The 27,721-nt window shown below is 39.0% G+C and overlaps 1 protein-coding gene across 4 annotated transcripts in view; it reads left to right on the top strand.

Annotated features, from left to right (window-relative positions):
- LTBP1 (latent transforming growth factor beta binding protein 1) overlaps positions 1–27,721 on the top strand; it is a 462,412-nt gene that overhangs the window by 82,203 nt on the left and 352,488 nt on the right. The window lies entirely within an intron of this gene.

A 27,721-nucleotide genomic window follows, 5' to 3' on the forward strand; every position in this document is an offset into this window, starting at 1 on the left:
GACAGCAAAGCCCAGGCTGCCAGCCTCTTGGGAAAATTACTGAAACTGGTACTATAAATCCAGTTTATGGGCTTGAAATTTTCTAGTACTCAAGAGTATTCAATTAAATATTGATATGAACCTTGACACAAGTTTGGCTCAAGTGCTGGTAGAAAGCAAACAGGGACATTCAAACTTTAATTATTTTTCACTTAGAGGTCATACAGTTCTAGAGTAGTGTGAGTAATGGAGTTAGCTCTCACCAAAACACAGAAGAAATATTTAATCAATATTAGTATCTTTGAATAGGATTTATCCTGGGCACTTGCTAGTTATTATTTGTCTGGGCCTGATGGCTCAACACCTGTCATCACAGCACTTTGGGAGGCTGAGGCAGGCGGATCACCCGAGATCAGGAGTGCAAGAACAGCCTGGCCAACATGGTGAAACCCCATCTCTACTAAAAATAGAAAAATTAGTGGGGCGTGGTGGTGCCCACCTGTAATCCCAGCTACTCAGGAGGCAGAGGCAGGGGAATCTCTTGAACCTGGGAGGTGGAGGTTGCAGTGGGCTGAGATTGCGCCACTGCGCTCCAGCATGGGCAACAGAGTGAGACTCCATTTCAAAAGAAAAAAAAAAAAGTTATTATTTGAGCATAATGAAAAAGAGAACAAAAATTAGGGACAACTTTCCCTTCCAACTTTCCAGAATTTTCAACCAGTACAAACCATAAAGTTTTATAACTGCAAGTGTCTGAATGCCTGGCCCACAGTCACTCAGCAGGGCTGCAGCAGAGTCGTGACTTGAACCCAGGCTTCCTGACCTTTTGTTCCATGTTCTCCTTGCATCGTTTACATGTCATTTTCTGACTCCGGTTAACAAAATAATGGAAAAATACTTTGCACAGTATTTTTGAAGCCCCACATTCAAATAAAAGGCATAAAGGAGTGAAAAATTGTAGTTATTTTATGAATTCTCAAGTAAACCACTGTTGTTTGACCAGAAATTGTTTATTTTCAAAACAATAAAGATTCACTTAAAACATATTCTGTTTCATGAAGGAAATGTGACAACCTATTCATTATAGTCAGTTACCAATATAGAGAGCTGTTCCCAAATCTTTAGAAGTAGCTGGACTGTCTACTGTAGACACAGAATTTATTTTTTTTAAAAAAACTCTCTTTTAAGGGCTTTTTTGACATGGGCATGACTTTGATTGCTTTCAGAGCACTGCCTTTTGTTTCTTTGCCTGATGTTGGTGTTTTGCCAAGTGCCGGTATTTGGAGATTTGATGGACAGCATTCGAAGTGAGGCATCATTCTTCCTTAATTCGTTCAAAGCCTCTTTATGCAGCAGCTAATCCTTCCTAATTATATTTCTAGGAAGGATGTTCTTAACTCAGACAGGAAGATGACAGACATTTTGAGATTAGGATGCACTTCACTCTGAGAAAAGAAATTTGAAAGGAAACACTCTCCAATTCCCATTCCTTACTCCCTGGGCACAAACAACCATTTTCCCCTGCTCCATTTGTGAAGCTCTTTTCTCTCCCTCTCCATTCCTCTTTCATTCCTGTGGCTCCTATTTATCTCCTGGCTTAATGAAGCTATTTTGAAGGAGTTAAAAAAATTCAGAAAAAAAACCATTTCCGTGTAATGAGACAGGCATTTCACACCTTAATTGCTTTAACGTCTTGAAAGGTGACCTGTGAGTCTAAACAGTTGGAAAATTTAGTGTGCATATTTGAAATACTTTACATAAAGTTGAAACACTTCACAGTCTCCTTGATTAATTTCTTTGTTGCCGTGCTGCTTTTTATTAATTCAATTTAGTGACTTTTATGTGAAAGTAAATATGCAAGTCAGTGGCATTACGTTTATTAGATTATTTTCCTTTAATATTTTAAGCAGACTAAATACGGCTTCTGTCAAATGAGTCTTTAATAAATAAATTGCTGTCTGTAAAGTCTTAGTGGCTTTGAATGGTCTTATGAAGTGTGATCTTACCACCTTATGAAATAATTTTGTGTTTCTTAGTTTTTTTTTAGTGAGGTTGAACATTTTCCACATTTTTATAAGTCCTTCATATTTTTTATGTGGATAATTAACATCTTCACACCCTTTTCTGTTGCATGTGCTTATAATTTTCTTTAATTTTAATTTATAAGAGCTCTTTTCATATTAAATATTGTTTTTATCAAATATTTAAGAATTCTCCAAGGAAAGGTACTTTTATGCAAAAAATATTATTAGTACTCTGATTTTTTTTTTATTTATCCTCAAATTTGGAAGAAACATCTAAAATTGGATTGTAAAAAATCCCCCCTTGTCCATGAGGACAAGAATACAATCTGTTACTCATTGACCGGATAATTTATTTCAGAATTCTTTGGTCTTCTGAGAGAGACTTACACAGACATAAATCGTAATACACCACTGAACCATCTATAACTTTCCAAGTTCTCTGTGCATTTCTAACTGGTTGCGTTATCTCTGGTTCACTATAGTGAAGATAGAATCTCAGTCCTCCTGGCCCCCAGAACACAGATTTTCAATAGTTGATTCATTCATTCCATCAGCAGATATTTACTGAGTGCCATCCACATACCAACTACTGTTCTAGGTACTCCAATTGGAGGGATCAGGCTAATGTGTCTGAAAAATAGTGAATAACATAGCATAATACCTAATAAGCTGCTAAACTATGTGGTACCTAGTATAAATTCTAATGGTGAGTAAGGAAGGGGGAGATTGGCAGGGGCTGGAGGACTGGACTAAAGGAACATAGACCAGAGTTGGAAGGACTTGGAAAAGTGAAGGAGGGTCTGGCCTTTAAATAAATAACAGGTGGACGATAGGGTGGGAATGATTCTCCTGTTGGGGAATTGATCTCTTTGTGGGGATTGAAGAGTAGCAGGAAATGAGATTGGGTGGGCAGGTCCAATTATGGAAAGCCTTGACAGTCAGACAGAGGAGCTCTGTGTGGCTCCAAGGAATACAAAGATGGCTCTGATAGTCACTGAAGAAGTGTCAGGCTCACCCTGGAAAGCCAGGTCAGGTGGGGTGCTAAGAGAGTGTGAGTGAAGGCCTGGGAGGCTGGCTGCTGGGCAGATTAGAGAGAGGGAGGTGTAGAGGAGCTGGCCCTGTAGAGTGTCTGTCTTGCACAGGGACTTGAGAGGAGAGGGATCTAATTCCCTTTAAAACAGGATTCAGACTGCCAGTCAAGAAAACAATTCCTTTGGTTTCAGGTTAAGGAATTATGTGTAGTCTAATGTTGATCTATCTCTCTATCTATGTTAAATGGAATGATATGTAATCTTATCCTCTTTAGGAACAGGAAAGTAGGGGATGTCGTTGAAGGCTTCCTGTTCCTTATTCCACTCTATCCCTAGACTCAAATTCATCAACCCATAATCAAAACCAGATTTGATTTCCTTCTGTGTTGATCAGACTAACACATCATGCTCTGTAGAATAATCAAGGTCTTTTTTCCTGTTTCAAATGTTCAAGAGTTTTCTACCTTTATCTTTGTTGGCTTTACAGCTTTGCCATAACTACTATTTGTTATCTCTACCCCTATTGATATCAACCTCCGTGTATCTTCTCTGTGTTTTTCTTGCTACACTAGGAGTGATCCACTCACCTATATTCCTCCTTCTTTAGGTGACAGAAGTCCTACATCTTTGATTATCCTGTATTGGTGAACTGGAAAGGAACCTTGGGTAATCACACACAGATGTATAATAACCAACAGGTTGTTAGGCTCTAAATGTCTTCCTAGCTGGACTGCATTCTCATTAGTTATTATTTAAAATAATGTAAAATAAGTAACAGTATGACACAAAAATTGCATGTTTATTTGATACTATTAATAAATAAAGCAGTTTTTGTTTCAGACTTATATACGTTTAATTTAGCTATTAATGTCTAAAGTTGCTAGGAAAGTTTTTGTGATTTGCTTTGTGAAGTAGTGTAGTAACATGCTGCTTGATAAAAATAATAGTAATTGCCTTTCACAGAATCAGAAATGCTTTTCATACCTAGTGGGGAAATGCTATGCTTCTTTTAAAAAACTTACATATCCGTATCAGCTTTATGTTCAGATTAATTTAGGATGTTCATAAAAAACAAGTATTTGATCAAGCTCAGCTTTATGTTCAAATAATTTAGGATGTTCATGAAAAACAACGATTTGATCAAGCTCCATTAGGAAGTCTTTGACAAGAAACCAAAAGAAATGATTGGGACTTTCAATTTCACATACATTTATTGAATATTTACTGTGTGCCAGGCACTGTGCTAGCAGCCAAACTAAATATTCTTTAGTTTCAATGAATAATTGATAACTGGAATGTTTCTTCCATATTTCTAGTAAGTGGGTTTTTTTTTTTCATTTTTAGTAGAGAGCTATATTTTTATATGACAAAACATGTAATACTGTCCCCTCTGTTGATATTAAGTCAAATATTTTATCTGTTCAGTCAAAGCCCAGTTCTGGGCCTGGATTCAATTAATTAAAGGATTAACTTACTGTATCATTACCTTTGTGGACCAGGCACCCTTCTGAATTGCAGACAGCATGTAGGAAGATCTAACTAAACTTTAACCTTACAAGTACAAACCACTTCTAGGTGTTCTCAGGTGTGAACAATCAGATGCAAGCGGGAAAGAGATCAGAAACACTGACAATAATAGTGCATGAAATAATAGCTCCTATGGAGTTTTAGAAGAAAGGGTTGTGCTGACTATGGTGGGGAAAAAAGGGACTCTTTTTTTTTTTTAAATGTGTGTGATGTTCTGTAGAAACAGCAATCTGAAAGCTAACTGGCTGCAGCTGGATGGACTTTCTTTTGTACGGAGACGCTGCCTCTAGTGTTTAAGAAAAAACGCACACTAGAAAATAGTGCAACATTATGGTGCCATCTGTCTTGAAAATGAATTATTTTTTATTGTCTGCTTTATAGTAGTTCCCAGACAACGAAAAAACTTCAACTAGCTTTGGTGCTATTTTGCATATGGACAATTTCAGCAGGCAGAAGCCTTTTAAGTTGTATTTCAAAGGGCCTCAGGAGTTATCGATGTGATGTGATGAGACTGTTTGCCATAAGCCTCTCAAGAGGCCATGGCCCTGCCCTCCCCGGCTCCCTGGGGGACAGGAGAGCAGATGGAGTTGTCTTTGCACCATTCACCCTCCTAATTGGGTTTGTGACTGGCTGTTAGGGCATCTTTCTCTCAGATACATTTTCTTCTTTAATTCAAAGTTTCACTTTCTCCTTAGCAGCGTTCTGGCTTGTTGTTGAGGGAATGATGGCGTGGATATGCAAATCTAAGAAAGAGACAAGACTTGAAGGATTGTTGTTCTAAAAAAAAAAAAAAAAAAAGGCTAAAATGCATTTATTTCTCAGACTTCTTTAGAAGAAGTTCAAATGAAAAAGAATACTGAAAACATTTTGAGAACCCATGAAAACACTTGTCAGTATTAATATAATTAAGGTATTTAAGTTTAAATGTTTAAAGCTGATCTTTGAGGCGTTTTAGCTGGGCATCTACTTAAAATTTTGTAGTATGAATGTATATCAACTATTTATAAACTAGCTGAAGGCAGTTAAGCTATTAATGTTTGGATTTTAAAATCTATAAGGATCAGAAAATGGGTTTTGTATTCCGTATCGTCTAGAATGATGACGGGCCTGGAAGCATAGGACGGAGCTGGCACATTTTCAAAGGAATTCTTCCCTGGTCTGGATACTATAATGAACACAACTGCATTTTGGTGGATTTATTATATACAGTACACAACATGTATAACCATTTGGAAGTCGGGTTTGCTTTCTGGTTAGAGGTGCACTGGTTATAGCTGATTATGTATAGGGTTTGAAATAGCATCTGGTTAAAAATTTGGGGGACTGACATTTCCTCTGAGACTGGGGAAAATGAATAAACAGGCAACATGGAAATATCCATGCCAATCAATTAGTAAAAGGGTTTAAATAAAATGGATGCAATTTGAACATTTACGATTATGCCAGTGGGCAGCAGGTGGCAAGCTTTGCTTTTCAATGTTCTTCGGTTTTATTTTTATACCACAGAATGCCAAAATTTGAAGAGGGTGGTTTGAGTCCACTGGAATATGTCATTTCTTGGCAGTGCAACCTCGAACCACCTTCTTTGCTCATTGTGCATAATTGCTTTTCTTTGGATGCCGTAGCCGACCCTTGGTTCCCCTTGTTGCCGATGGATAGGAATTAATTCATATGAGCAATGCTCTATTCTCTTGTGATTTTAGCAACACGTTGCTAATAGAGAAAATAAATTAGAAACAAATGAGTTTCTTAAAGCAGTCCTTGTATGATTTATAAGAGATTTTCCTGTGTGGTTTTACTTAATTCTAAATGACACATATATTGCTTTTAATTAAAAAAATTATAACTGGCTATATACCTTGATATGGAGATGAGAAGTAAGCAAAACTGCATAGAGTTCCATGAAAGTGTTTTGAAAAATTAGAGAGGAAAAACACATTTTGAGACCAGAATGGAAGACCATTATCTTTCCATAGGCAAACTGTGTAGTCAGGATTTGAATTTTAAATCTGGAAAAGAGACCAAGCCTGAAATGGGAGTGATGGTGAGGTGGACACCAAATTATTTTAGAGTCTACTGAATTTGTTCATACTTTCTAGATAAAAAATTCTTTTTGGGTTGTTTTATGCATTGTGAGAAATTTGGAAGAATGAAGAAGAATGAAAAAGCCTATCAATCACTGTAAACATTTAATAGTCTACAAATATTTAACACCTGCGGTGTACTCAGTTTTTTCTAGGCCTTTTGTTAGAATTGAGTTCACATGGGGTATAATTCTATGTTCACGACTTAACATTCTCAACCCCATTTCAGTTCAGCATTTTTTCTTTTTAGAAAAGAGAGCGTTCATAATGATTATAATTTACAACACACATATTTTAAAGGATAGTAATAAAAAAAACCCAAACTGTTGTACCCACCACCTAGCTGAAGAAATAAAAACACTGTCATTATCTTAGAGGCTGTTATGTGGTCCTTCTTAATTCCTTTATCCCTTTTTCCCAGAAACTAATTTATATCAGTTGTTTCCTGCTTTTCTGTATAGTGTTACCACATTTTTAGGGATATCTGGATACTGTGCTGTTTAGTTTTTGACTTTTAAACAAATGTCATATTGTTTGTATTCTTCTGAGACTTGCTTTTCTTGCTCAAGGTGTTTTTGACATTCTTCTGTAACAGTGGCTCTCAAATTGGAGCATGAATCAGAATCGCCGGTGGAGGGCTTGCTAAATAAATACGGCTTGTTGGGCCCCACCTCAGAGTTTCCGATTTGATGGGTCTGGGGAGGGGTGGAGAATCTGGGTGGCTGACAAACTCGCAGGTGATGCCAATGCTGAATGCTGCTGGACGGGTCCGCACTTTGAGAACCACTGATTAAAGCTGGGGAATCTTTTACTTTTTGTAGTATCCCATTATGTCAGTATACCACAATTTATCATTTCTACTGATAATGAACACTGGATTGTTTTTAGTGTTATGCTGTTACAACAGTGTCGTGATGAACTTTTTTTTTCATTTTTTGAGACAGAGTCTCACTCTGTCACCCAGGCTGGAGTGCAGTGGGGCAATCTCGGCTCACTGCAACTTCCGCCTCCTAGGTTCAAGCTATTCTCCTGCCTTAGCCTCCCAAGTAGCTGGGATTACAGGTGTGCGCCACCACATCTGGCTAAGTTTTGTATTTTTAGTAGAGACGGGATTTCACCATGTTGCCCAGTCTGGTCTTGAACTCCTGACCTCCGTTGATCCACCCACCTTGTCCTCCCAAAGTGCTGGGATTACTGGCATGAGACACTGTGCCCAGCCTCGTGATGAACATTTTTCTACAAGTCTTCTGTTGTATACTTTAAAAAGTTTTTTTAGAATGTAATAGAAAAGGCTGGGCATGGTGGCTTACACCTGTAATCCCAGCACTTTGGGAGGCCGAGTCGGGCGGATCATGAGGTCAGGAGATCGAGACCATCCTGGTTAACATGGTGAAAACCCATCTCTACTAAAAATACAAAAAATTAGCCAGGCAAGGTGGCGGGCACTTGTAGTCCCAGCTACTCGGGAGGCTGAGGCAGGAGAATGGCGTGAACCCCGGGGGGCAGAGCCTGTAGTGAGCCGAGATCGCGCCACTGCACTCCAGCCTGGGCGGCAGCGAGACTCCATTTCCAAAAAAAAAAAAAAAGAATATAATAGAAAAATATCAAAATGCTTCCCTCATATTAAGGGTAAGTGTTATTTCATGAAACTTTTGTTTTTGGAACACACACTGCTATATAAAATGCCTTTCTTACAGTGAACTCTTGTCAAAAAATGCTTAAAAGCCTCTTGTCCAGAGTAGTTACATTGATCATGCTTTCTTTATAAAATGGGATCCATTTCTATCTCATTGCTATATTTTTCTAAATTTTCTTCTAAAAGCTTTTCTTTCACATTTCCTGCAATGTACCTGGAAATGATTTTTGAGTATGTGTGATTTTTTTTCCATATGGCTAACTTATTGTCTTAGCACTATTTATTGACTAATTCACCCCCGTCCCTCTCATAAAAAAAAAACTACAAAAAATTACCATATCATATTTGTTTCATTCAGGTTTCTAAATATGTAAGTCTGTTTCTCCATCCTCTATCCTACTGTGTTGGTCTTTTGAGTATCCTTAAATCAGTGCCATGCTACTGAAAGTGCTGTAATTGTGTAGTAAGTCTTGGAAGGTATAATAATCGTCTGTGTCTCTTGTGATGGGTTCTGGCTGATTTCTTCTAGTTTACTTATCCACTATTTAGTTCTGTTATACCCGCTGTCATCTTTTCAAGTGTTATTTATTTTTTAATCTCTGAAAGTTCTATTTGACTCTTTTTTCAGATTTCCTTAGTGTATGTTGTCTTATTATTTAGTCATATTTTTGATATCTTTCTACATATTAAATATACATTGTCTATCTTATAGTTTCAGTCTTAATAATCTGCCGTTGTTACTGGACTGATTTGGTACTTTTATTTTTCCTCTGATTCTGGCTTGTTTCCTTCTTTATTTTGTGATTTCTGATTGTGAGTATTCATTGGAATTTTATTTCTAGAATTCCTGAAGATATATAGTTTTTATTTTATTTATTTTTTTGAGAAAGGGCCTCACTCTGTCACTCAGATTAGAGTGCCGTGGCATGATCATGGCTCACTGCAGCCTTGACCTGCTGGGCTTAAGCAGTTCTCCCACCTTAGCCACCCAAGTAACTGGAGCTACAGGTGTGTGCCACCATACCCAGCTAATTTTTAAAATTTTTTGTAGAGATGAGGTGTCATTATGTTGCCTAGGTTGGTCTTGAACCCCTGAACTCAAGCAGTCCCCCTGCCTTGGCCTCCCAAGGTGCTGGGCTTACAGGGCATGAGCCACTGCGCCTGGCCAATATCCTGTTTTAAGGAGGGTTCCTACAGAGGAGAGCACTTGTGTCTGCTTTTAACAAGTCTCCTAGTGGGGTACTACCCATTCAGGTCGCTTTTAATTAAATGTTGGGGTTATTATTGTTTTGATCACTCAGATACTTTTTAATTTGAATGCCAAACCAACATGAAGGTGAACTTGTGGTTAGGAATTCTCACCTGAGATTTATGCTGTTGCTTGTCTTCGTGTTTACCCAAAGCCCAAACTAAGACAGATGCGACTCCTCCTGTTCTCTCAGCAGTACAGTGTTTGGTTTTTTGGTTTCCCCTGCAGAAAGTTTTAACATGAGGGTTTCTGATCTAATCTTTTACCTTATGCAGCACCAAGCTTTGTCTCCGTGCCCCATGAAGCGTGTTAAAACCTGTAATCTAGGCATCCAGAAATGGCAGATGCCCCTACAGGGAAAATTCCTGTTCTGGAGCCAACTCATTTCCCTGGATTCATGCTCTCTGGTCATTCCTGGCCTCTGAAGATTTCTCTTACTTTCTTGCCATCTCAGCCATATTTTATATTTTCTCCAGCAATCTTAGTTGTTTTATCCTGGCAAATTTTCTCTGGACATCTAATCTTCTGTTTTGCCAGAAGTAGAGATCCTAGTTAATTTATTTTAAAGAGTTTGAGTTCTGAGAAGTAGAAAATATTTGGAGGCTAGACCATAAAGTTTCCTGTGCTGCAAGGAACCCATAGCACTGTTGAATGACTATACGCTTGAGTCTTTGGAAAGATTCAGGTGTTCTTTTCCTTGTCAATTATGACATGAGAAGTCTTAGGATAACTGTCTTTTTTTTTTGCCAGAGCCTCATCTAACCAGTGGCCCGTGAGCCTGGGAGATGTGTAGGATCCTCTGGGGCTGCTTCTCCCATCCCTGCCTCTGGGCGCCTGCCTCTGGGCACCTGCCTGGGACATCTGTGCTCAGGGCTCTGCCTCCAGTTCCCACCCTTTGTCTTTTTGTCCCCAGCCTAGTTGTGAAATCTCATCTCCTGATTCTTCATTTTGCTCAGTAGTTTCATTTGGGCAGTCTCTAGCTCTCACAAACATGTACTCGAAGAGTACTGATTAGTGTGTTCAGAGGTTAAATTGGCCTTTGTGTGTTATAATCCCACTCTTCTCTTTGAGGGTTTGATGAGAGAAAATTGAAGTTCTGTTCATTATCATTCTGGGAAGAGTAAATGGATAGTAACTTAGGGGTAGGAAAGGGGCAAATGCATAGCTGTGGCTTTTACTCCAGTAGCATCTGACAGGAGAAAAAAAAAACCAAAACCCCCATAATTGTTCTTACAAAGGAGAGTTGTTGGAGAGAGAAACCCCACCTATATATATTTTTTAAGCTGTAAATACTCCTGAATGAATTTGGGTAGCTTTGGTAGCTATAAGGGGAAACAGTATTGTATCCATTTTGAGTGTGCTTCTTACCTCTTATACTACATTTATCATCTTTAATTCTGCTTTAGACTCATCCCTTGCGTGGCCACCTGTAACTTGGCAGCCTGCAGCGCATTGCCAAATATATCGAGACACCAAGTAAAATATCTTTTGTAACCAAAATTAAAATCAACTGTATTTTTGGCTGACCAGTTCTAATCCCAGACTTGTCTAAATCATTGAGAAATTATATGTTGTGTTTGTGGGGGGCCATAATAATATAATCATAGTCAATTAAATAAATTGAGGGGGTGAATGAAATTAAACATTTTTTTTACCCTGTATTTCTTTTTCAGGAATCTGAGTTGGAATTTGATAACCATCAGTTTATTATAACAGGGTCAGTACTGGAGTGATAATGGGTTCGGAAAGGCAGGTTCTGGGCAAGGGAAAGCTGATAATGGTTGCTTACAGTTGAGGTTTTAGATGACGAAGCTTGGTTTTGCGTGTGATTTAGATTGGGACTGCACCAAAATGAGGAAGGAGAGTAGGTGTAAAATCTCGGGAGTGCAGGGAAGGAATCAAGGAGCGGCCAGAAAAGAGAGATCGAATGGGACAGGTTTTGGAATCTGGGAGTGGTTGGGGAAGGCTAGGTAGAGTAGGGCACGGAGGCCCTTAGAGATTTCATTCCTTGGCCTGGAAGAAAAATGAGCAAGGGTTACTTGAAGGGTAAGCAGTGGGTTTGAGATCCTGGGTCCTGATTATAGGAGGCAGTAATCAGTAGTTAGTGAGATCCTAAAAGCAGGAGGGAGCTGCTCAGAGAGAATTCACAGGGCATCCAACCATGAGTGTAGACCCAGATGCTTGGAGCAGTGGGTATCAGAAACTCAAGCTCCTGAGAGCGCTGTCTGCCAACACACATGATGATTAGAAGACCCTTCCTTGTGGTTAAGGAGCTCACAGGTCAGTGGAAGACATACTTGCATTCTGTGCATATGTGTACATACGTAGAATAATATTTCTTTGTAATAAAGGTAATGAGAGGAGCTTTGCAGCAGGTGATCTGGGAGTTCCAAGAAGAGGGATGTACGTTTTCCTACTCCACGGAACCTAAACTCATTTCAAAGCCCTCGGTAAACACGTTCATCTACTGCCTGCTCAACCACATAGGTCACTGCTCTCCAATCCACGCCTCACTGTCTCTTCCCTCTTCATGCTCCTTTTCTCCTCCACACTTTGTGTTCCTGCCTGTGAAATCCCCCCTTGAATGGTAATGTCAGGTATTTTGCATGCATGATTTGTAACAGAGGAGACATTCAAATGATTGAACTATTTACTGGACAGCACAGGCATAGCGCAGTTGGAACAGAGCCAGCTGCAGTGCTGGGTCACCTGCTTTTCTGGAGGTTATTCCCTTAGTGCTTGTGCTGTGTGGCGGGGAGGTCTGAGGGAGGTTTGGTGGGATGGTAGTGACACCTGGGGGACTCAGGATAGCAGCTCTTTACCATTTACTATGGAAGAAGTTTGACAATTTTACAATGGTCACACTGTGCTGGTACCTACCAGCTGACTGTCAGACTGCCTCACAACTACCCCACCGTTAATACCTTCCTTTTATAGATCTGGAAAATTAGTTTTAGGAAAGTCAAGTAACCTGCCAAAATGACAGCTAGTAAGTGAGAATTAGACTTTGAATCCAAGCCTGTCTGACCTTAAAGAATGATTAGGAGGTCTTTACCACCATACCACATGGCCCATCGAGTAGAGTCTTGTGTTGCTCACTGTCTTGTCTTTTTTTTTTTTCTAGCTAGATGGCTATCTGAATATACAGACTGTGTCTTTTCTTTTTCTTTTCTTTTCTTCTTTTTTTTTGAGATGGAGTCTCACTGTGTCACCCAGGCTGGAGTGCAGTGGCACAATCTTGGCTCACTGCAACCTCCGCCTCCTGGGTTCAAGTGATTCTCTTGCCTCAGCCTCCAAAGTAGCTGGGACTACAGGTGCCCGCCACCATGCCCGGCTAATTTTTGTATTTTAGTAGAGATGAAGTTTCACCGTATTGGCCAGGCTGTTCTCGAACTCCTGACCTTGTGATCCACCTGCCTCGGCATCCCAAAGTGCTGGGATTATAGGCGTGAGCCACAGCGCCTGGCCCAGACTGTGTCTTTTCTGTATTCCCAGTGCCTAATCTGGAATGGAGCACATGATAAATCGCATTCATTCCTTTATTTATTCTGCAAACTCTTAGTGAACACCTGCTATGTGTCAACCTTTGTATTAGGGCATAAACAGATAAATAAGGCAGGATAGTCACCCTTAAAGAACTCATAGTTTACTGGAAGTCTCAGTCTCTCCCTCTGTCGCTCTCTTGCTCACACACGTGTATAGTTATAATGATAACGATATGTACCAGATGCATCTAGTTGCATTTATTTGAAGAGGTGAGGTAGCTGAGAGTGATATGGTATGTGTATCCTTTACAGGATACTACCAAACTGTTTGCTATAGTGATTATACCATTTTGTTTTCTTACCAGCAGTGTATGAAAGTTTTAGTTGCTCCACATCCTCATCAGCACTTGATATTGTCAGTTTTTTCTTTGTGCCATTCTAATAGGTGTATAGTCATAGCTCACTGTGGTTTTAATGTGAATTTTTCTAGTGATCAATCTTTTCACATGCTTTTGAGTATCTTTGCATATGCGTACTTGCCATCCATATATTTTCTTTGATGAAATGGACCTTTAGCCCATGTTTTTAATTGGGCTATTTATTTTCTTATTTATTGATATGACTGACTTTTAACAGAACTTTCTTTTCAGGAATTTGTTAATTAGGTTTCAAGTACATTTGATATAAACAGTTTATAAAATGCTTCAAACAACATGCTCTAGGAGTGGTTGCCAGGGAAAACTAAAATGGACTTTGATCCCGACTGGGGCAAGAGTGATGAGGATGAGGTTTTTTGTGTGCTTTTCCTCAGTGTGGTTTTGATACAGGAGGACAGAGCAAAGGGAGAGAAATAGGAGCCAAAAAGCTCAGGAGGGACTTTGATCTTCAGTCTAAAAGGGAAAACAGGGATTCTTTTGGTTGCCAGTGGAAGCTGGAAGGATTAGACATGCCAAAGGGATGGTTTACTCTGATGAGAAAAGCAATTGGACAACAACAACAAAAAACACTACAAGGCCCAATGCCCATCCTTTTCAGCCCAAAATTGGATGAGGCCAGACCAATGGGAGGTTTCTATCACTGAAGATGAGGTCACATTATTTTGTCATCCAGACTGCAGATACTTTTAGGAAAGGTAAGAATGCTTTGATCTATGCCTAGATATTTACAATAGGCTGCAATTGTTGACATTTATGTTGTTACGCTAATAAATTGGTATGTTTAAAAAAAAATTTGGCTGATTATGTGAAAACTATTCTGGGAAGGAGTCTATATAAAGCTAAAACACTCCCTGCCTCCCGTCTCCTGACTTGCAGGCCCTGTGTCATTGGGAAAAAAAACAGCCAGGCCTATGGTTTAAGGCCTTCTGGGCATCTGACTACCTGCACCCCAGCACTGTCTACACAGTTTGTGTACATGAGTATTTTTATGGGGAATGGTTACAGAGCTCTTCTCAGCCTCAGAGAGGCCTATAATCCCCAAACGGCTGTGAACTGCTGTTCTAGAGGGTGAACTTGGCAAATTCACTACAGTGATGGCACAGCAAATGTTCCATGTCCCAGCTTGAAAACATTATGGCAGGAAGTCCTGCGTCAGATGAAATTAGGTATACATTAAAGTAGTGGGATTGAGCCCAGAGCCTTTTCGACTCTTGTATATAGCAGCTTTGATTCTCCTCCTGACATAATGAGTCTATAATAATTGGCCAAGAATTTTTTTTTTACTTATTAAAAGAACCACCTCAGATAGTATGTTCCTGATTAACTATAATTATAAAAAATCCTATATTATTGTGTTTAATAAAAATCAAAATTTATAGGCTGGGTCTAATATATGCATCTTGCCATGCTATATATTGGAGAAGACAGTAGAGTGTAAGCTATGATCTTTTTGAGAAGACAGGAGCCACATGTGCAGACCATGAAGTCCAGAGGAGAGTGGTGGAGGGAGAGAGTGTTTCAGGCTAGAATGGCCGGTTTTAGCTGTGGATGGAAAGGTAGTATTTGATGGACCAAGAGGAGAGGAAATCTGTAAGCAATTGCTCAGAGGAGGAGGAAGCAGAAGAAGGAATTTGGCTGATCATGTTTTACATGAAGTATTCCTATTAGGGGAGTAGCCATAAGTGAGGTTGAGAATGCAACACAGGTGAAATAACATTTTGGGAAATTTATCTGGTGGTGGAGGACCAGGCGGTGGAGGACCAGGCATAGAGAAGGGAAGAGACTAAACTGAGAGACGGTGTTTAAATAGTTAATGCAATCACATAGCCATGAAGAGGGAGGGCTTAAGCACAAAGGAAGGGATAGCTAGGAGAGCCCTTGTAGAGGGTGGAGAAGGCAGGCTGTGCCCTATCCAAGGAAAGGGAGGCAGTGGGTCAGGTGATTCCACTGACTCTTAGACTCTATATCCACAGTGTAGATTTCTGTTCGTTTTTTTTTCTTCAAAAGGCTTTAAAAATGTTCAAAAGGAAAGCATTTAGACCTCTTATGAAATAGAGTTGTTAAAGGAAAAAGTGTTTTTTTTTTAAATTATACTTTAAGTTCTGGGATACGTGTGCAGAACATGCAGGTTTGTTACATAGGTATACACATGCCATGGTGGTTTGCTGCACCCATTAACCTGTCATCTACATTAGGTATTTCTCCTAATGCTATCCTCCCCTAGCCCCCTACACCCAGACAGGTCCCGGTGTGTGATGTTCCCCTCCCTGTGTCCATGTGTTCTCATTGTTCAACTCCCACTTATGAGTGAGAACATGTGGTGTTTGGTTTTCTGTTCCTGTGTTAGTTTGCTCAGAATGATGGTTTCTAGCTTCAGCCATGTCCCTGCAAAGGACATGAACTCATCCTTTTTTATGGCTGCATAGTATTCCATGGTGTATATATGCCACATTTTCTTTATCCAGTCTATCATTGATGAGCATTTGGGTTGATTCCAAGTCCTTGCTATTGTGAACAGTGCTGCAATAAACATGTGTGTGTGTGTCTTTATAGTAGAATGATTTATAATCCTTTGGGTATATACCCAGTAATGGGATTGCTGGGTCAAATGGTAATTCTGGTTCTAGATCCTTGAGGAATTGCCACACTGTCTTCCACAATGGTTTAACTAATTTACATTCCCACCAACAGTGTAAAAGTGTTCCTATTTCTCCACATCCTCTCCAGCATCTGTTGTTTCCTGATATTTTAATGATCGCCATTCTAACTGGCATGAGATGGTATCTCATTGTGGTTTTGATTTGCATTTCTCTAATGGCCAGTGATGGTGAGCTTTTTTTCATGTGTGTTGGCCACATGAATGTCTTCTTTAGAGAAGTGTCTGTTCATATCCTTTGCCCACTTTTTGATGGGGTTGTTTTTTTTTTCATGTAAATTTGTGTAAGTTCTTTGTAAATTCTGGATATTAGCCCTTGTCAGATGGATAGACTGCAAAATTTTTCTCCCATTCTGTAGGTTGCCTGTTCACTCTGATGATAGTCTCTTTTGCTGTGCAGAAGCTCTTTAGTTTAATTAGATCCCATTTGTCAATTTTGGCTTTTGTTGCCATTGCTTTTGGTGTTTTAGTCATGAAGTCTTTGCCGATGCCTATGTCCTGAATGGTATTGCCTAGGTTTTCTTCCAGGGTTTTTATGGTTTTAGGTCTTACATTTAAGTCTTTAGTCCATCCTGAGTTAATTTTTGTATAAGGTGTAAGGAAGGGGTCCAGTTTCTATTTTCTGCATATGGCTAGCCAGTTTTCCCAACACTATTTATTAAATAGGGAATCCTTTCCCCATTGCTTGTTTTTGTCAGATTTGTCAAAGATCAGATGGTTGTAGATATGCGGCATTATTTCTGAGGCTTTTGTTCTGTTCCATTGGTCTATATCTCTGTTTTGGTACCAGTACCATGCTGTTTTGGTTACTGTAGCCTTGTAGTATAGTTTGAAGTCAGGTAGCATGATGCCTCCAGCTTTGTTCTTTTTGCTTAGGATTGTCTTGGCTATGTGGGCTCTTTTTTGTTTCCATATGAAATTTAAAGTAGTTTTTTCTAATTCTGTGAAGAAAGTCAATGGTAGCTTGATGGGGATAGCATTGAATCTATAAATTACTTTGGGCAGTATGGCCATTTTCACGATATTGATTCTTCCTAACCATGAGCATGGAATGTTTTTCCATTTGTTTGTGCCCTCTCTTATTTCCTTGAGCAGTGGTTTGTAGTTCTCCTTGAAGAGGTCCTTCACATCCCTTGTAAGTTGTGTTCCTAGGTATTTTATTCTCTTTGTAGCAATTTTGAATGGGAGTTCACTCATGATTTGGCTCTCTGTTTGTCTATTATTGGTGTGTAGTGATGCTTGTGATTTTTGCACATCGATTTTGTTTCCTGAGAATTTGCTGAAGTTGCTTATCAGCTTAAGGAGATTTTGGGCTGAGATGATGGGGTTTTCTAAATATACAATCATGTCATCTGCAAATGGAGACAATTTGACTTCCTCTCTTCCTGTTTGAATACCCTTTATTTCTTTCTCTTGCCTGATTGCCCTGGCCAGAACTTCCAATACTATGTTGAATAGGAGTGGTGAGAGAGGGCATCCTTGTCTTGTGCTGGTTTTCAAAGGGAATGCTTCCAGCTTTTGCCCATTCAGTATGATATTGGCTGTGAGTTTGTTGTAAATAGCTCTTATTATTTGGAGATACTTTCCATCAATACTTAGTTTATTGAGAGTTTTTAGCATGAAGGGGTGTTGAATTTTGTCGAAGACCTTTTCTGCATCTATTGAGATAATCGTGGTTTTTGTCATGGTTCTGTTTATGTGATCGATTACGTTTATTGATTTGCATATGTTGAACCAGTCTTGCATCCCAGGGATGAAGCCGAGTTGATTGTGGTGGATAAGCTTTTTGATGTGCTGCTGGATTCAGTTTGCCAGTATTTTATGGAGGATTTTTGCATTGATGTTCATCAGGGATATTGGCCTGAAATTTTCTTTTTTTGTGTGTCTCTGGCAGGTTTTGGTATCAGAATGATGCTGGCCTCATAAAATGAGTTAGGGAGGTGTCCCTCTTTTTCTATTGTTTGGAATAGTTTCAGAAGGAATGGTACCAGCTCCTTTTTGTACCTCTGGTAGAATTTGGCTGTGAATCTGTCTGGTCCTGGACTTTTTTTGGTTGGTAGGCTATTAATTACCACCTCAATTTCAGAACTTGTTATTGGTCTATTCAGGGATTCGACTTCTTCTTGGTTTAGTCTTGGGTGGGTGTATGTGTCCAGGAATTCATATTTCTTCTAGATTTTCTAGTTTATTTGTGTAGAGGAAGTCAAATAGTATTTTCTGATGGTAGTTTGTATTTCTTTGGGATCATTGATGATATCCCCTTTATCATTTTTTATTGTGTCTATTTGATTCTTCTCTCTTTTCTTCTTTATTAGTCTGGCTAGTTGTCTATTTTGTTAATCTTTTCAAAAAACCAGCTCCTAGATTCATTGATTTTTTGAAGGGTTTTTTGAGTCTCTATCTCCTTCAGTTCTGCTTTGATCTTAGTTATTTCTTGTCTTCTGCTAGCTTTTGAATGTGTTTGCTCTTGCTTCTCTAATTCTTTTAATTGTGATGTTAGGGTGTTGATTTTAGATCTTTCCTGCTTTCTCCTGTGGGCATTTAGTGCTATAAATTTCCCTGTACACACTGCTTTAAATGTGTCCCAGAGATTCTGGTATGTTGTGTCTTTGTTCTCATTGGTTTCAAAGAACTTATTTATTTCTGCCTTAATTTCGTTATGTACCCAGTAGTCAATTCAGGAGCAGGTTGCTCAGTTTCCATGTAGTTGTGTGGTTTTGAGTGAGTTTCTTAATCCTGAGTTCTAATTTGATTGCACTGTGGCCTGAGAGACTGTTTGTTATGATATCCGTTCTTCTGCATTTGCTGAGGAGTGTTGTACATCCAGTTATGTGGTCAGTTTTAGAATAAGTGCGATGTGGTGCTGAGAAGATTGTATATTCTGTTGATTTGGGGTGGAGAGTTCTGTAGACGTCTGTTAGATCTGCTTGGTCCAGAGCTGAGTTCAAGTCCTGAATGTCCTTGTTAATTTTCTGTCTCGTTGATCTGACTAATATTGACAGTGGGCTGTTAAAGTCTCCCACTGTTATTGTGTGAGCGTCTAAGTCTCTTTTAGGTCTCTAAGAACTTGCTTTATGAATCTGGGTGCTCCTGTATTGGGTGCATATATATTTAGGATAGTTAGCTCTTCTTGTTGCATTGATCCCTTTACCATTATGTAATGCCCTTCTTTGTCTTTTTTGATCTTTGTTGGCTTAAAGTCTGTTTTATCAGAGACTAGCATTGCAACCCCTGCTTTTTTTTTTTTTTGCTTTCTATTTGCTTGGTAAATATTCCTCCATCGTTTTATTTTGAGCCTGTGTGTGTCTTTGCATGTGAGATGGAAAAAGTTTTTTTTTAAACCACAAGGGATGAACCTTGCATAAATTAAGAGCCCTAGCGTTGTTGCAGGCATTGTGTTGTTACCTGACACCATTTTGGAGTGGTTGATTCAGAGATCTGTTGTAAGGATAAGAATAAAATAGACATTCAGAAGCAGAGGAGGATTTCAGGCAGTGACTGGTCTTCATGGAAAGAGATGAAGAGCACATATTTAGTACAAGGAGCTGTGTGACCGTAACTGAACCCATTCCTTAGAGTATTAGCTGAGTGCCAGCAGGAAAGACATCCAGAACCTTCAGAGGATTCTGGGAGTGCAGTAAAAATCCTTCAAATTTCTCTTGGAGAGGAGTAATCCTGTTGTCTTCTAATAGTAGAGAAAAACAGGTGACTGGATTAGAAGTGGTTATTAGAGTTAAATGTTGACCAGGCACATTGATGCCTAATAGCATTGCTTTCCACAGCAAGGTACTCACACTCAGAGGAGCATGAGACATTCCACTAAAGCTGCGAGAAGAAAAAAAAAGGATAGATGTTGTGCTTATGTTTACTTCTGTCTAAAAATAGAAATCAACCTGTATAATAGTCAACATCCAGACTGACCCTGGTCCTTCCTATGGTCCAGATGCCAGAAGATCTGCAGCCTTTCTCACAGCTCGCCATTTCGAGGGAAGCATGTGTGCTCTGTTGACAGGGGCTGGCTCTTCAGAGAGGATTATGTCTACCTGATCAGGTAGACTTACAGATAATAGGATATTATATAGCCAAAAAATCTTACAGTGTTTAATAATGAGATTGAGAATGATGGTGATAATCTCTAATACCACAGATGCTAATGAGCAGATACCTTAAAGGAACTGTTGAATGTGAGTTAAGAATGTTTTTTACAAAAGACAAACATTTTGAAATTGCTGGCCGTCTGCGTGATATATAGCTATGAGTGGTCTTGTTGCCCTGCAGATAATTTAAAAGTTAATACTCTGTCCTTTCAAAGTAGAGGTGATACGTTAACAATGAATAAGAAAGTAACCTTTAAAAAAAATTTGGTGATCTGGTGCTACACAGAGAGCACTTGTAAAATAAATGTATAGAAATAGTTCCATTGTGACATGATTTTCATTCCTAAAAACAATAGGTGTGCGTTACATGTTAACTCATATTTGTATACTTAAAAATATTGGAAACAAACTAAAATCTTCCAGAGAGTTTAAAACCCAATAAAAATTTGTCAAAATGTAACATTTTCCAATAAGTTTGTAAGACCAATGAAATGACATTGGGGAAAATGGAAAGTTACTAATTTTAGCCAAAAAGCTTTTGAGTAGTTAGTGTATGAGATTGAAATATGAGTATTATGACTTTGTAAGTACATTTCTTCCGTTTACATCAATGTTTCTTTTTCAGATATCTCTTTTGAGCTAAGCTGGACATTAAAACTAAATATTAACATATACTGGACTTAAAATGAGACCTCTGAATTGCCGTTTATCAGTAAGTGTTAAACCAAGATTAAAAAAATGAAACCCATTCAATCATGCCGCAGTCACTAAGAAACATTTTTAGTGATAAAAAGGGTTAATAAAGGAAAACTATTTAAAAAAATTTAAATTTCATCTTTATCTCAGTCTTCCAAATTTCTATTTTTGAGTATGTTTTGTGATGTACATATTATATAGACAGTGTAGTTTTAGAATATATACTCAGTCAGAAGTGTTACAGCAAAGCTAGAAGGAGCTTTGAGATTCTCTAATCCTGATATAGAACATGCATATAATTTGTAAATAAATGTATATTTTGGAGGTTAGGCTTTTTTTTTTTTTTTTTTTTTGAATGAGACAGAGTCTCATTCATTGTTGCTCAGCCTGGAGTCCAATGGTGTGATCACAGCTCCCTGCAGCCTGGGACTCCTGGGCTCAAGCAATCCTCCCACCTCATCCTCCTGAGTAGCTGGAACTACAGGTGTGGGCCACTGTGCCCAGCCAATTTTTACAAATTTTGTGTAGAGACAGCGTCTTGCTTTGTTGCCTAGGTTGGTCTCGAACTCCCAGCCTCAAGCGATCTTCTTGCCTTGGCCTCCCAAAGTGCTGGGATTATAGGCATAAGCGTCTTTTCTTTTCTTTTCTTTTTTTTCCCCTAGAATGGTGTATGGTCCAAATAGGTGGCCATTGGTCTACAGACAAAAACCTGCTGAGAACCTTTTAATAGAATCATCCTGGTTTCTGAGGGGTTGAGGAATTTCTGTTTCCAAGCCCAGGACTCTTAGACACTATCTGTAGCACATTCAGGTGACAATATGGGTCGAGATGTATCTATAGGACCTAACAGGTAGAGGAACTTCTATTCTTTGAGTAGATGTCAAAAGGTAAAAAGTAGGATCGGAATCTTTCTCCATGTGGAGAAAATTCAGATTCCAAGAAAGAGTACACACAACTCACCTGTACATTAGACACCAAGAAAATGCTCAAATTAATGAACTATTATGGAGTCTTTAAAAACATACAGGACTCTGCTTTAAAAAAATAGGAGAGCGATCCTTAAGTTTAAAGCAGAGTAGTACTTCAAAACTTCATTAATTTTGAAGTACTACTCTGCTACAGATAGCGTCTAAGAGTCCTGGGCCTGGAAACAGAACATTTGGGTTCCGATTTCCTCTTTATTCCATTCTGGCTTTATGATCCTGGCAAATTATTGAAACTTCTTTTTTTTTTTTTTTTTTTTGAGACCGAGTCTCGCTCTGTCGCCCAGGCTGGAGTGCAATGGCGTGATCTCGGCTCACTGCAACCTCCACCTCCCGGGTTCAAGTGATTCTCCTGCCTCAGCCTCCTGAGTAGCTGGGATTACAGGTGAGCATCACCATGCCCAGCTAATTTTTGTATTTTTAGTAGAGATGGAGTTTCGCCAGACTGGTCTTGAACTCCTGACCTTGTGATCCACCCACCTCGGCTGCCCAAAGTGCTGGGATTATAGGCGTGAGCCACTGTGCCTGGCCTGAAACTCTTGAGGTTTCCTCAGCCAGAAAATGAGCATGATAATTCTTCACACCATGATTGTGAAGCTCCATGAGTTGGGACAGAAGGAAGTGCTGTAAAAACTATAGTCCCCTCCCATTGTGGTGGCTCGTGCCTGTGATCACAGCGCTTTAGGAGGCTGAAGGAAGAGAATCATTTGAGGCCAAGAGTTCGAGACCAGCCTGGTCAACGTAGGCAGACCCAGTCTCTACAAAAAATACAAAAATTAGCTGGGTGTGGTGGTGTGTGCCTGTTGTTCTAGCTACTTGGGAGACTGAGGTGGGAGGATTACTTGAGCCCAGGAGTTTGAGGCTGCAGTGAGCTATGATTATGCCACTTCAACTCCAACCTGAGTTTCAGAGCAAAACCGTGTTTCTAAAATAAGAAAAAAAACACACACACAAAACTGTAGTCCTCTGCAATATTACTGAGTGAGGATTGCCCGAGACTTGAGAGGCAGTTAGGCAGCCCCCTTCATTCCGACTATGGTGGTCCTCTCCTAATTGAGACTGAGAATTCTCTAGATGTGTCTGTTAAATATTTGCACGGCCCCGGAGTGCCATTCAGAGCTGGATTTTGTTTCTGATGGCTCAGTTGCCCTTGAGGCTGCTCTTGGGTTCCCAGTGCTTGTGTTGCCAAGTTGTGTGAAGTGTGCAAAGCTGCTCTGGGTTTGCAGAGCTGGCCTCATGTGTTGTGGAGAGGGCCCTGAGATGTTGGTGACTCATTCAAAGCCACTTTATGTCTGCCTCTACATCTTGCTCTATCTGCTAGGCTTACTACCATCTAAGTCCTAGAAGGCCTGTCAACTCTCCCCAGGAAATGTAGAACCCAAAGACATAGGCACATACTTTCATTTCCTTTTTAAATGAATACAGTCTCTTTAAAAGTTTTATTTGAATGCCGATCCATGGTTTGCACAAGCCATTTGAATTTTAAACAGATGTGTGTGCAAAGCTGGGAGTCAGCATTGCATGTCTCAGTCCAGTTTTATAGTCATTGACTTTTAGGGTTACAGCCTGGTCTCGTAGCTGTGCCTTGGGTGGACAGGCTGGTAAGGACTTCGATGTACTTTCCTGTCCAGAGTTTTGAGACTTTAGCCAGGACTAGGGCAGCTTTCTGGGTGTCCAGTGGAGGGCCACGTCATTCGACCATTGCTATGGGAAAAACCCATCAGCTCTCTCATTCCAAAGTTTACTGATTGCCAAATACTTGGGTGTGTGGTATTTGGAAAAAATATTTAGTGATGCAATGATTCTTCGAAGAGGTGGCCTCTAATGTTTACTTTTTAAAATGGTAAACCAATTTTAATATGGTTCATACCTAGCTAAGACTGAATTAGATTACTTAAACATATTTAAACATCATCTCTGTAAGTGAATGGGAAATAGGAACCAGACCAAACCCCTATTATTGAATGCTAAGAGAAATGGATTTTTTAAAAAACCCAAATAATTAAAATCTAGTGTTACATGTGAGTCTAGGGACTGGATTTACTATTTGGCAACTACATATTTTGTTGGCAATAAACTTATTGTCTAAAAGAAAATGTGTAGAGCCAAGACAGAGGCCCAAGTAAAGAAGAAAGTGTGATGCTAAGGGAAATTGGTTTATTGGGGAGAATATGTCTTCATATACTATTTATAAGTTTTCTGTATGGAGAATTTCTCCCTTTTCACTCATGTATTTATTTAATCATTTAGTTATAGTACCTTAGCCTCATTTGTTTTATTCTTCAGGTTATATTATTATTTTCTTGCTCAAATTGGTCCACCTTTAGTCATTGTAAGCTCTTTCAGGTTGACTCCCAGATCAAAGTATAGGTTTTAAAACAGGCTTTTTTTTTTTTTTTTTTTTTTTTGAGACGGAGTCTCACTCTGTCACCCAGGCTGGAGTGCAGTGGTGTGATCTCGGCTCACTGCAACCTCTGCCTCCTGGGTGTAAGCGATTCTCTTGCATCAGCCTCCCGAGTAGGATTAAAGGTGCATACCACCACACTCAGCTAATTTTTGCATTTTTAATTGAGACGGGCTTTCACTATGTTGGTCAGGCTGGTCTTGAACTCCTGACCTCAAGTGATCTGCCTGCCTCGGCCTCCCAAAGTGCTGGAATTACAGGCGTAAGCCACCGTGCCTGGCCTAAAAGATTTCAATTTTTAAGGGCAGTTTTAGGTTCACAGCAAAATTGGAGAGGAAGGTCCAGACTTCCTATATACCCTGGCCCCTCCAACCCCTCTCCCTCTCCCATAGGCATAGCTTCTCCCATTATCAACATCTCCTACCAGAGTGGTACATTTGCTACAAATGATGAACCTACATTGACACATCATTATTCCCCAAAGTCCTAGGGTTCACCCTTGGTTTTGTACATTCTGTGGGTTTGGACAAATGTATAATGACATCTATCTATCATTATAGTATCATAATGAGTATTATCACTGTCTTAAAAATCCTCTGTGCTCTACCTAATCATAAAAGTAAGAAACCTAGGAGTGTTTCCCTCTTTGGTTTCCAATTACTTTGGCCTGGGATAAACTGGGACTTCTCAATTCATTCCAGGCCATTTAACAGTTAATGAGAAGCATTTCATGGTCTCTCTAAAACTCTTGTAGACTAATAATAACTATAATGAAATATATAGAAATTCATTAATATTTATAAAAGTAATAAACATTGAGTAATATAATTATGTTAGCATTAAAATTCAATTATTAATTACATTATTATTTCAACGAATTTTGCAAAAGACCATTGACTATAGGTTCTTAGAGGCTAAAAGAAAATTAGAAGTCTACTACCCCACCTCCTTTGTTTTACAGATGAGAAATTAAAGCTTCCAATGTTTAAGTGATTTGCCTAATCGAAGCCAGGAGCAAAACTCACCTAATGACGTCTAAACGTAGTACCTTCCACTGAATCAAACAGTTAGGTCTTCCTGTTTTCCCTTTTTTCCTCCCTTCTTTTCAAGAATGAATATTCTGAAATATTTTCCAGATACGGAATCACTGATTTATAGTGATAAATATGCAAGAAGATAAAGATAAATTTTGCGTATTTTCTTACATTTGTGTTTTAAATTGATAGCTGTTGTCAATGGCATGTTAAAAAATACTTTAGTGAATTTCATATTTTGATACAGCTTTCAGCACAGATCAGCAGTTTCTCTCCAGTTTTTTGATTATATATTTGATTCCAGAAATTCTGTTTCACTGGTACTAATTCAGTGCGTTTATTTTTCTTTTGAGAATGGTACCTTATTATAAATGTCGCGGGAGAAAAAGCATTGCCATTTAAGCTAAAGAAGTGCTGAATATGACCTGCATGCGTTCAAATGGCAGTGCTGCAGGAGAGGTTGGAAAATGTGTGATGCTGTCTTATAATTTTAGCTCGGGTTTATACAAATGTGGGCCTTTATCTTGTTATTTTCATAGCCATACACGTTTACTGCCACTTGAAGTTATCCTTACAAGTGATCTTCATTAAATTCAGTTTGTCTTACAGGAGCAGAAGGAAAAGGATGATGTGAATTTCACCTTTAAAAGGCAGCACTAGGCAATGCAACATTTAAGAAGTGTTTTTTGCCTGTGCCCATAAAAAGCTATACCATTTTGTTGATGGATTTGTTACTTTGTGTCCTATTAAGTATAAAATGTGACCATATATTTTGGATTCCAAGGTCTTTTCTGGTTTGTTGAACACATTAGTGCTTAAGATGATGATTTAAATTAGTTTTAATGTACTCGGGTAATCAAGCATACAGTGCTTTGAAGCCACTAAGGGAGAAAAAGAAGAGATATTTCAGCCTTCCCCAGTAATGAGACCCATAAATCAAAAGAACGAACATGGAAACTTCAAGCAAGCCTAGGGATCTAATTTCAAACACCTTAAAAGAGACTCCTTTTCTGGTTTAGGCTTGCCATGTCCGTGGTGCCCGGTGGAAGGGCTGATCTGGAAAATTTGGATAAAAAACAGAGAACCTCTATAGGATTAAAACAATGGAGCCAGACACTGTCAGTGTTAGCCTTTGGATTTGAGAGGCTGTGTTTAAGAAGTCTGGGCCTGAAGAAGTGGAAATGCAGGGGGGTCAGATTCAGTTACAGATACATACATGTTCAAATACCAAATACATGTCATTTAAGGGAATCATAAGATGACTTTGCAAGAGGGAGACTTTTTTCCATTTAGCAAATAATTATAATAGACTTTTCAAACTAACTCTGAAGTGAAATTTTGAGCATAAAAGCTTTTCAGCTGACAAAGAGAAATGGCATGAATGTCTGAGAAAAAAACCAGACACATCCCTAAAACAACAGAGAAATGCCTTCTAGACTTTAGATACATCTATGGCAAATAGGAAGACAAGCTATTTCTAGACCTCTGGCAGGAAGACTGGCCTTCTACTCAGTTCTTAAAGAAAGAAAATAGCTAAGAGAAGTTTGGAATAAGAAATCCAAGTTCTTCTACATGTTGTTGGTTCAGGCAATGTCAGAGATTTTTTTCATAGCTTGTCTCTTGGAGGCTGACCTTGGACTGTGCACATGGACCTATTTTTAAACTGTAGACTCCATTTCACTCCCACATATTTTGCCCTTCTACTGTTCAAGTGCTAAAACCAGGGATTATTTAAGTTAGCTTATGCTCTGTTGCAGGCTGGGATGAGAATTTAGGATTCCAAAATTGTGTTAGAAGTGGGTTGAGAGGAAATAAATGTGGAGAGGCTAAATGACAGTTGTGTTATGGATCCTTTTCCTTTTAATTTCCCCCTATTTTTAAAAAACTCACTGGAGTCCTAGAATACACACAGATAATTGACGTATCTGTAGGGATATTTGCATTCAAGGTAAGTTTCTTTTGATTTTAGTAACGTGGCTTTTGATTATTATGGAGGACAATTTAAGCCCAAAGTATAATGGTACAATTATTTTGCCATTTAGGTTTATATCTTAATTTGGGCTGTGCTGAAATCATCTTGGGGTGTGTGTGTGTGTGTGTGTGTGTGTGTGTGTGTGTGTGTGTGTAAAGAAATGCATTTGTCATGGCTAACTGTGGTTTTTAACAGCAAAGTGACCAGAGCATGAATTATTTTCTTATTCAAAGAAAAAATGAGGGGATCAGAAGGGCCACTGGTCTTCAAACAAAAAATAGTACAAGGTTTATGTTTTTAAAAAAACTCGTGTTATAGTGATTGAAATGTTCTTGTTTGGCAGCCTTTTCAAAAATTAAAAATTATATTACTTTCATAAGTTTTTTTTTCTGAAATAGCTCTTGCAAACAATTACATGAATCAAAAC

Source organism: Hylobates moloch, unplaced genomic scaffold (genome assembly GCF_009828535.3).
Source record: "Hylobates moloch isolate HMO894 unplaced genomic scaffold, HMol_V3 SCAFFOLD_13, whole genome shotgun sequence".
NCBI lineage: Eukaryota > Metazoa > Chordata > Mammalia > Primates > Hylobatidae > Hylobates > Hylobates moloch.